Genomic DNA, 10,436 nt, shown 5'->3' with positions numbered 1-10,436 from the left:
TTTCTCCAAAATGAGAAATATATGAGTATGAAAACATGCAGATTTATCTAAACTATCCATAAATAAGATAAACCATTGTGTAACATGTAAAAATGTATGCCTAATTAAATTAAAAATTAATAATTATTAAATTTATCATATTAAAACAAAATTAAATAGCTAAATAAATAGATTCCAGTGCTTTCCTGTGGAATCTGTAACTTAAGGCAGAAAAATGAAAGCTCATTATTATGTAAAACTTAAACAGATATAGTGTAAGTAGGTAGACAATAAGCCAGGTAGCATTAACCCCATCTTTGTTAAACAAATAAATGTAAAAGGATATTTAGTATTTCATGATAGAAACAATACTTTACTCTGGAACAAAATGTAAATTTTATTAAACTGTTCATTAAAACAAGTTATGAAAGTACACAACATAAAATAAAGGAAGATACTAATGCCGAACACTTTAAATCCATATAAAAAGAAGAAAAATATCTCTTTTTTTTAACAATTTTCTCAATAAATTGAGAATTGCCAACCAATCAGAAGCCAGTCTAAGACAATAAATTAGGGGGAAATGAACCCAATGACTTTTGCCTACAAGGCAAACTTATCCAAATAAAAATATACTCAAAGTGAAAAATCTAAAACATCACACAAAAAATATCCTATTTGGCTGCTATCTTGTATGCTATGATGACCATATTATGTCAGACAAAGTTTACTTCAAGTAAAAAGAAAAGCAGTCATAGAATGGATATTATATAATAATTAGATTATGCTGTATATCAACACTTAATACTCTTTGACATTTAATCACCATCTGAAGGAGTGACCAAGAATATAAAGTAACTCTGAAGAAGGTTGAGGAGACTATCAGACAATAAAGTAGGAGTAGGTATAATAATATCAGTTTTTGAGTGCTGGCTTTATTATCCAGACCCCCAAAAAATATTTCAATAGGAAAGCATTAGTGTAAAAGGAATTGAGAAATATATGAATTTAATAGTTATTTATAACATTCTCTATTCCCCAATGATTACGTTTTCTTTTTCTCCATCACCATGCATCATTCTCCAGGAAAAAAAAAATAAACAAGTGTTCATAAAATCGAGAAGATAAATTAAATCGAAGATCTTCATAGAACATGAAATGGAAATAAATCACAAAATAATTCTGGTGAAAATTTACAATCATAAATTAAAGACAATTATACTCACAGATACTTCTTCAAAGTAGTTATCAAGGAATAATTTCAAAGACTTGGGATAAATAAGATTTTAAATGAATTATTGTAAAATATAGGAAACACAAAACACTTTAATACGATGTATGTTATTACCAATGAAGAATTTTATCCAAAAAATGGAGAAGGAATACAAAAACACCCACAATAAGTAGAATAGGAGGCCGAGAGAAATTAGAGTAGAAATAAAAGGTATAGAATTTTAAAATAACATAAATAATCAATTAAATGAAGAACAAGTTTTTCATAAATAATTAACAAATCTTTATTTGTTTCTCAAAGACAAAAGAAAAAAATTATATATCAAAAATAAAAAGAAAGAAGTTAAGACACCAAAGGAAACTTTCAAAAAAGTATCAATTAGTCTGCACAATTTCACAGAACTGAAACGAAGAACATAGCATAAATGAATGTTTCTAGGTCCCTAAAACCTCTTGAAATTGAATTAGAAAGAAATAATTTGAATTATTAGCACAAAATCCAAATTAATAAAAATACATATTGAAAGAAACAAATAATAGGTTCAAAGATACTATTAAGCTTTTCTAAAACTTCAAATAGAATCTTCTACCTACTATATCGAAGTTCCTCTAGAAAGTTAAGTAGCATTCATTTTAAATAGCTTATGAAGCCAACATTATCCTGTACTGTACACTAGCTCATTTCATAATTTTTGAGAAATATCCATATCAGAAAGATTGAACCAGTTGACATACCAGCCAGCATTGAATCAAAGTTCATTTTTCTTCCACATCCTCCCCAACAGTGAAAGTTGATGTTCTTTTTGATAAGTGACCATCTATCTGTTGGGAGGGTATATTGCATTGTTCTTCTGGGTTGCATTTCACTAATGATTAGTGATATGTTATGCTTTTTTGTCACTTGTAAAACTTCTTTCCAGAAGTTTCTCTTCATCTTTTCTTTTCATTTTTACTGTGTTGAAATTTTTCTTATAGAATTCTATCACTATTTTATATATCTTGGACATTTATCAGATAATTTGGTGGAGAAATAATCTCTCCTAATCTAAAGGATGTCTTTTTATTTGGGTCATCATTTCCTTTGAGGAACAGAAACTTCTTAATTTAATGTAATCCCATTTGTATACTTTTACACCCTCTTGCTTGGTCAGTAGTGTTTTGTCCTTAAAGGTATTTCTATCTTTAAAGTCATGGAAAGTTATTATACTTTTATTTACTTATAGATTTAGGCCTGATATTAAGGTCTTTAATTCATTTTGCTTTTGCTTTGGTAAATGGTGTTAAAAAGAGTTCTGAGTTTTATCTATTTTTATTTTTAAATCATGGGTATTCTTATAGGGACTACACTAAATCTGTATAGTTCTATGGGGAGTTTTGCCCACTGACGATGTAAATACCCTCCCAATCCTTGAGCAGAGGTGTGTTTCCATTTCCTCATGTTTTATTTTAATTGCTGAAGTAATGTTTTTGTTTTGTTTTGTTTTGTTTTAATTTTCTTTGTATATTTCTTTAAACTATTTGTTCAGCCAATTCCTATGTGCTTTATTTTCAAAGGAAATTGTAAATGGGAGAGGTTTCTAAAATATTTCTTCACTAATTAAGTATTTGCATATAATCGAGTCATACTATTGCACCAAATTTTCTGATTTGCCACTTTACTGTACAAATGTAGGGGACTTTTTATTTATTTATTTATTTTGTTTTTTTGGGCCACATCAGTGACGCTCAGGGGTTACTCCTGGTTCTGTGTCAAAAATCATTCCAAGGACCGGAGAGATAGCATGGAGGTAAGGCGTTTGCCTTTAATGCAGAAGGTCATCGGTTTGAATCCTGGCATCCCATATGGTCCCCCGTGCCTGCCAGGAGCAATTTCTGAGCATGGAGCCAGGAGTAACCCCTGAGCACTGCCAGGTGTGACCCAAAAACCACAAAAAAATTACTCCAGGCTTGGAGGGCCATATGGGATGGTGGGGGATTGAACTGCGGTCCATCATAGGTCAGCTGCATGCAAGGCAAATGCCCTACTGCTGCACCACTGCTCCAGCCCCAAATAATCTAGGAGACTCTTTAAAATTTTTCTGGTATTCTAATATAGTATAATGTAATTTGAAAGCAGTCTTCTTTTTTTAATATTTTAGCATATTTCTTTTTTTATATATATAATAAGTGAAAGCCATCTCCTATCTGGATGGCCTTAATATATTTTTCTTGTCTAATTTCTCTGGCAAGTATTTCCAATACTATACTTAATAAAAAAAGATAAGAGTGAATGAACTTGTCTTGTATATAATAATAGGGTTTTAGTTTTTCTCTATTGAACATAATGTTTACTGCAGGCTTGTGACCTTGAATATGCCAAGGCAATTTCTATCTATCACCATTTTATTAAAATTTTTGTAATGGATGATTGTTGAATATTGTTGAATACTTTCAATGCATCTAATTATATATCATATTGTTTAATTTTTTTGTATTGATATGTTCAATTTTGTTGATTGATTTACATCTTTGCATCCCAGATATGAATCTCACTTGATCATGGTATATGATCTTTTTGATGAATTTGTGAATTATACTTGCTAGTATTTTTTGAGGATATTTGCAATTATGTCCATTGAAGTTTATAATAATTCTTTTTGTACTATCTCTGCCTTTGTATCACGGTAATGTTTGCTTTATACTAACTTTTCAGAAGTGTTTCTGTTTTCTTGATTTCTGAAAGAATAAAAATTATTGGTTACAGGAGTTCTTTAAAGGATAGAAAAAACTCATTAATGAAATTACTGGGACCTGGGATTTGTTTTGGAGGAGATTTTTATTACGATTTTTATATCTTTTTTTTTTTTTGTGGTTTTTTGGGTCACACCTGGCAGTGCTCAGGGGTTATTCCTGGTTCCAGGCTCAGAAATTGCTCCTGGCAGGCACGGGGGACCATATGGGATGCCGGGATTCAAACCGATGACCTCCTGCATGAAAGGCAAACGCCTTACCTCCATGCTATCTCGCCGGCCCCCTATTTTTAGTTCTTTGAGAGTTATATGTCTGTTAAAGTACTCTATGTCATCTTCGTTTAGCTTCAGCAGTTTATAATAATCTAATAATTCATTCATTTCTTATAGGTTCTCATATTTTATGACAAAGATTTTCAAAGCCATCCTTCTTATTCTTTGAGTGTATATACAGCATCAGTTGTGAGATATTCCCATTTTAATTTATGAGTATATATATATATATATATATATATATATATATATTTGGTTTTTGAGTCACACCTGGCAGCACTCAGGGGTTACTCCTGGCTCTATGCTCAGAAATCATTCCTGGCAGGCTCAGGGGACCAAATGGGATGCCCGGATTCGAACCACCAACCTTCTGATTGCAAGGCAAATGCCTTACCTCCATGCTATCTCTCTGGCCCCTTATGAGTATATTAATTAAGGTTTTCTATCTTTGTGAGTCTTATTCGTGGTTTATTGATATTTTTATTTTCTTTTACAAAAAAAGAAAACAATTTTTGACTTTATTGATCATTTGAACTTTATTTTTTCTTTTTATTTAAAGCCCCATTCATTAATTTTTGTTTTAAGTTTTATTATTTTTTCCTTCTGCCTGCTTTGAGAAAATTGTTCTGGATGTTTTTTAGTTTTTTTTTCTTTCTTTTCTTTGGGGGGGTACACCCGGCAGCCCACAGGGGTTACTCCTGGCTCTGTGCTCAGAAATTGCTTCTGGCAGGCTCAGGGGATCTTATAGGATGCGCAGTATTCAACCCGGGTCTGTACCGATTTGACCACATGCAACCAGCTTAATTTTTTCATTTCTTAAGCTGTGCCGTTAAATTATTTATGTGGACTCTATTATCCTTGCTGATAAGTGTTTTTATACCTATGAACTTTTATTTCAACACTTGTTTTGTTCCACAAGTTCTGGTACCTCGTTTCCTAATTCCTAATTGTTTCCAAGAGTCTTTTGATTTCCTTTCTGACCTACTGATTCTTTAATATTGAGATGTTTAATTTCCAGATATTTTTATTTCTTTATTTCTATTTTTGCTTAATTTTTATTTTCAATATATGTATCATGGTCTGAGAAATGGTTGATATGATCTCTATCATCTTGACTCTCTTGGTGAGGCAAACTGGCAGGTAAAGAATGTACCTCACAGCAATGAATTTATGAGATGAATAAAACCAAGAGACAGGATTTTAAAAGTTATTTTTTTGTTCATATGAGTCTCACGTGGCACCACTGCAGGTCCAGAGAAGACTAAACCTCCTAATGAGACAATCTCCTACAGGAACAAAGACCAGGAGAGAAATGCCAAAGAAGACCCGAGCAACAAACATCATACCTAAGTAGAAATTTTCACATGGATAAACAATAAAAATGTCCATTTAAGGGCTGGAGAGCGCTTGCCTTGCATGTGGCTCACCCTGAACTGATGGTGGTTCGATTCCTGGCATCACATATGGACCTCCGGCCTGCCAGAGGCCATTTTTGAGCAAAGAGCCAGGAATAACCCGAGTGCCACTGGATGTGGCCCAGAAACCTAAATAAATAAAAAAGTAAATAAAATGAAATAGAAGTCAACTTAAAAACAAAGGAGTGGCCCACACATTTGTTGTCAGCCATTCACATAATGTCTCCATGCACATGTTAACCATATCTCCCTTCTAGAAAGAAGTGTGTGCTTTCATACTTTAACTCTGAAAGATGTACCGGGGGCTCTATCCACCTCTGGAGAAATCTATACTCTCCCTTATGTGCCTTTCTCTCTCTCTTAACTTCTCCTTAACATTCTTTAAGTCCTCCAATATTTTTTTTACTCCATTGTTTATCTCTTCCTGAAATCCTTTTCTATGTGGGAGGCAACTAACCCGAATGGTTTGGTCAAGTTCTGGGATTGCCTTTCTTTATCCTGAAAAAAGCAATTGCTTATCCAGCCTGAGTCCACACCTCCTTAAGAAATAGAATGATGGATATTACATTCAGTGTTGGGCAGATCAAGTTGAAGTTAGTTGCTGCTGGATTGCTATGTAGTGGGGATAGCAGGATTTGGTGTCCATTTGGTGAGGGGACTCACCAAAAATTATCATTCTGAGTACTCCGTTTATTACTTGTCAAAGCTGTCTAATGTATTTTGTTATTATTTGTTTTTGTTTCTCTGGTCCCAGGAGAAACTGTGTTCTCTGTGGGGTGGCAGAAGGGGACTAAATTTTGTCCACAGTAATACCTGAAATGACAAAAATGGACTAACTCTGCCGACCTTATATGGTATGATATTTGATCCATGGCCCTGGGAATAAATCTGCTGGCCACACAAAGACAACTCTCTGCTTGTTGCAATTTATTTGATTTTGGGTTCCAAGACCAAATTTCACAATCCTGAACAGCAGGGAGGGCTAATTCTGTCCACCTTATTTACTGTGATATTACACAGTGAGGTCACAGCCTTGGGTGTTCAGGGTTATCTCAATTGGTTGTTAGATTTTATCAAAACTTGTAATGTTGTTTTTCCAAAGTAATGGTAATTAATCATCTTGTGAATGTGATCCATACAGATATTTTCTATACTGCAAACTTATTGTTTTCTCCATGTATTAGAGTTTTTTAGAATGTAGATTATGTAAATATTCTGGTGCTTATAAAAATTTATTCAATATCTTTATCAATGATGCTTTATATTTGTCATTATTTTTATATTTACTCATCAGCATATATAACCTAAAGTTGTATCTTGATTCTATGTATTATTTACTTATTTAAAACAGTGTTGTCACAGCATTCTCATTTAATTCAGTAAAGTTAAAATTTGTTGCCATTTATTTTTTGGGCTCAAATTATAAAAATTTAGTAGGGTGACTCTATTGGCTTCTAAACTTTGTTTAATGTCCCTTTTCCTTTTAAAATATTTCCAAAATAAAATGATTTTACTCTATTTTTTACAATTTCTATGTGTGCACCTGAATAATGCTGCAGTTTTTCAAGGATTCTAATTTTCATTTAACTAGTAACAGTCTTTTAAAACAAATATGTGTGCCCTAGTTGCATTGACATGATATTGCCTGTCTTCTTAGAAAATACTTGAAATCTTGTAAATAAAGAAGCAAAGCTGCAATCAACACTTAATAGTATTATTTTTACTCACAGGTTTGGTACTTGAGTCTGGATTTCAAATGGAGATATCCAGTCTGAGCTTTATCTGTTTTGATATGAATCTTTGCATGTGATATATATTTAGTTTTAGTTTGACCTATTTCATATTATGGAGTTCAGCAAGTGTTTGACAATGAAAGAATCTAACAACACCAGAACTCTGCCTACCAGCTCTACTGGAATCCCACACTTTAGTCTCTAATATTGGAGAGTTTATTAGATTTGTCAAATTCAAGAAAAGACTTGGAAAGACTATAAAAGTAATGGTGTAAGAGTTTGTTATATAGAAAATATTGTATTATTCTTAGGTAAGTAAATGCCATCTTCAATAAAAGATAAAATTTAGAGCATGTTGTTTTATTTGAGAAATGAAGACAGAGGTGCATTACACTATTTTTTTATTTCCTCCAGTTATTCTTTCTGATGAATATTAATAATTATTTTCTAAGCAGCCATCAGATAATGTCATGAAATTTTCCTTTACATGGATGTACAAGGAATCTATTATGTCTAGTGAAATAAGTCAGAGGGAGAGAGATAGACAAAGAATAGTCTCACTCATCTATGGGTTTTGAGAAAAATTAAGGACATTATTGTAATAATGCCAAGAGACAATAGAGATGAGGGCCGGAAGGACCTGCTCACAGTATGAAGTTCACTACAAAGAGTTGTGAGTGCAGTTAGGGAAATAACTACACTAACAACTATCATGACAGTCTAGATGAGTTTGAGAAGTAGAATGCCTGTCTCAAATACAGGCAGGGTTGGGAGGGGAAGGCATTGGTTGTGGGTATGTTGTGGCTATGTTGCACTGGTGAGTGGGGATGTTCTGTTTATGACTGAAACCCAACTACAATCATGCCTGTAATCATGGTGCTCAAAGATAATATATATACAAATAATTATTTTCTTGTTTAAGGGGACACATTTTAAACTGTTTAAACTTATCATTTCTTTTTGTTTTGTTTTTGAGTCAGACCCTGTGGCACTCAGGGGTTACTCCTGGCTCTGTGCACAAAAGTTGCTCGCGAGTGGCTCGGGGGACCTTATGAGGTGCGAGAAGGATTCAAATTTCTGCCCGTCCTGAGTTGATTGCATGCAAGGCAAACTCCCTATCAAATTGCTATCTCTCCAGCCACTAAACATATAAATTTTAATATAGTTATTTTTTACTATAAAAATGAAAATCTACCAATAATCTAGTAATAAAATTAACTGAATATACTCATGTTTTCTGTTATAATCAACTGGCAAGAGTGTTCAAAGAACTGCCCAAAGTCTGTGGTATATTTAAAAAGATTCAAATTCATTAACATTCGTGGAAGATAATATGTTGGTTATAGCTCTAACACTATCATAATTTATATAAGGAGTAATCTGCAATCAATTTTGGAGTAAAATAATACTAGGTTTGATAAAAATAAAGCCAGTAACTAAATAACATATATGTAATACATAATATGTATTAAAATTAATCATATCTTTTTAGTGGTCAATTCAAAACATTAAAATTATTTTATTCTTATAAGTTCTTTAATGTAATATGTATGATATCAACTCTATTGTACAATAAATCATATTTTATCTTTTTCTAGTAGTTTAAAAATGTGTACCCAACATAAATACTAAAGCCAGATCACAAGAGCTATATGAAATTAAAATTTGAAAGAAATATTTTATAAACTTTTGGAAAAAATTATGACTATGTTGCTAATATATAGGTTTTGCTAAAAAGAAGAGAAATTAAAAAAATCTAAAATGCATGTAACCTACATGATTAACTGTATTATTAAATATTTGATATTTATTCTCTAACTACTAATGTCATTTGCTCAATAATCATTTTTATCTCTCCCTACACTAATGGGAATGCGCTCTGGGAGGAGGGCAGGCTATTCTAGCACTTGTTTATATTGGGACAGTCAGTGTATATTTTTTCTCTTTGTTTTCATATTGATAGTATTGTGTGCATATATTCTATATATCCATAATACCCATCTTGTATTGGGACCTTGATAGTGCCCTACAAAGCTCATTTCTAATATTTTACTGCCTCAGTCCCAACCCTTACTTCCCCCCATCCTCCCATGTAAGTGCAGCTAATGACATGAAGCTCATCACATAGAATGATAAGTGCAGTTAGAGAAATAATTACACTGAAAACTATCATAACAATGTGAATGAATGAGAAAAAAAGAAAGCCTGTCTCAAGTATAGGTGTGGGTGGGGTGGGGTGTAGGTAGATCTGGGAAATTGGTGGTGGGAATACTGCACTGGTGAAGGGGGGGTGTTCTTTACATGACTGTAATCATACAACTACAATTATATTTGTAATCACGGTATTTAAATAAAGATAATTAAAAAAAGATTCAAAATTATTTAAGATTTAAACAATGAACTTACATTAATAAGGAACTTTTAAGTTGAATCCTGAAAGTTTAGATTTCAGATTGAAGTGATTTTTATATAGGCCATACTGTAGTTCTTGCAACTTCTTTATAAATTACAAGTTAAATTATTAAAAAAAAGAGTAAAACTATTTAGAAATTCAACATTTTGCCACATGCAAATTAAATTTCTTCTCATTCACTTGTTTGTGTGCTTTGAATTTTTTTGTTGTATACCTAATTGAGATACTATGACATAAAGTACTATTTATGATAGGGTTTGATGGATAGGGTTTATAACATGACACCTTCCACCTGAGTGTCTGCTTTTCTGAGTACCATCTCATCTATTCTAGCCTACCTTCTTGGTATTTTTAGTTCTATAGAGCAATTCTTAGGTTCTGTTTAATTTGGTTATTTTTGTTCCTTTACTGTTACTTTAGTTCACATATTCAACATATTTCTATTTTAACTAAACCTGCTATCCTCTACTTCCATTGATGTGATGGAAAATTTCATGATTTTATCTTCTTATATAGCTAAGTATATTTCATTTGTACATTCTTGTTTTTTTAATATAAAGTTTAACTATTATGAATAATGCAGTGATAAACATAGGATCAAAAATGTCTTTTCATAATAGCCTATCTTTATCCTTGGGGAATTTGCCATAATGTGGTATTG

Source organism: Suncus etruscus, chromosome 11 (genome assembly GCF_024139225.1).
Source record: "Suncus etruscus isolate mSunEtr1 chromosome 11, mSunEtr1.pri.cur, whole genome shotgun sequence".
NCBI lineage: Eukaryota > Metazoa > Chordata > Mammalia > Eulipotyphla > Soricidae > Suncus > Suncus etruscus.
This window is presented reverse-complemented; position numbering follows the sequence as displayed.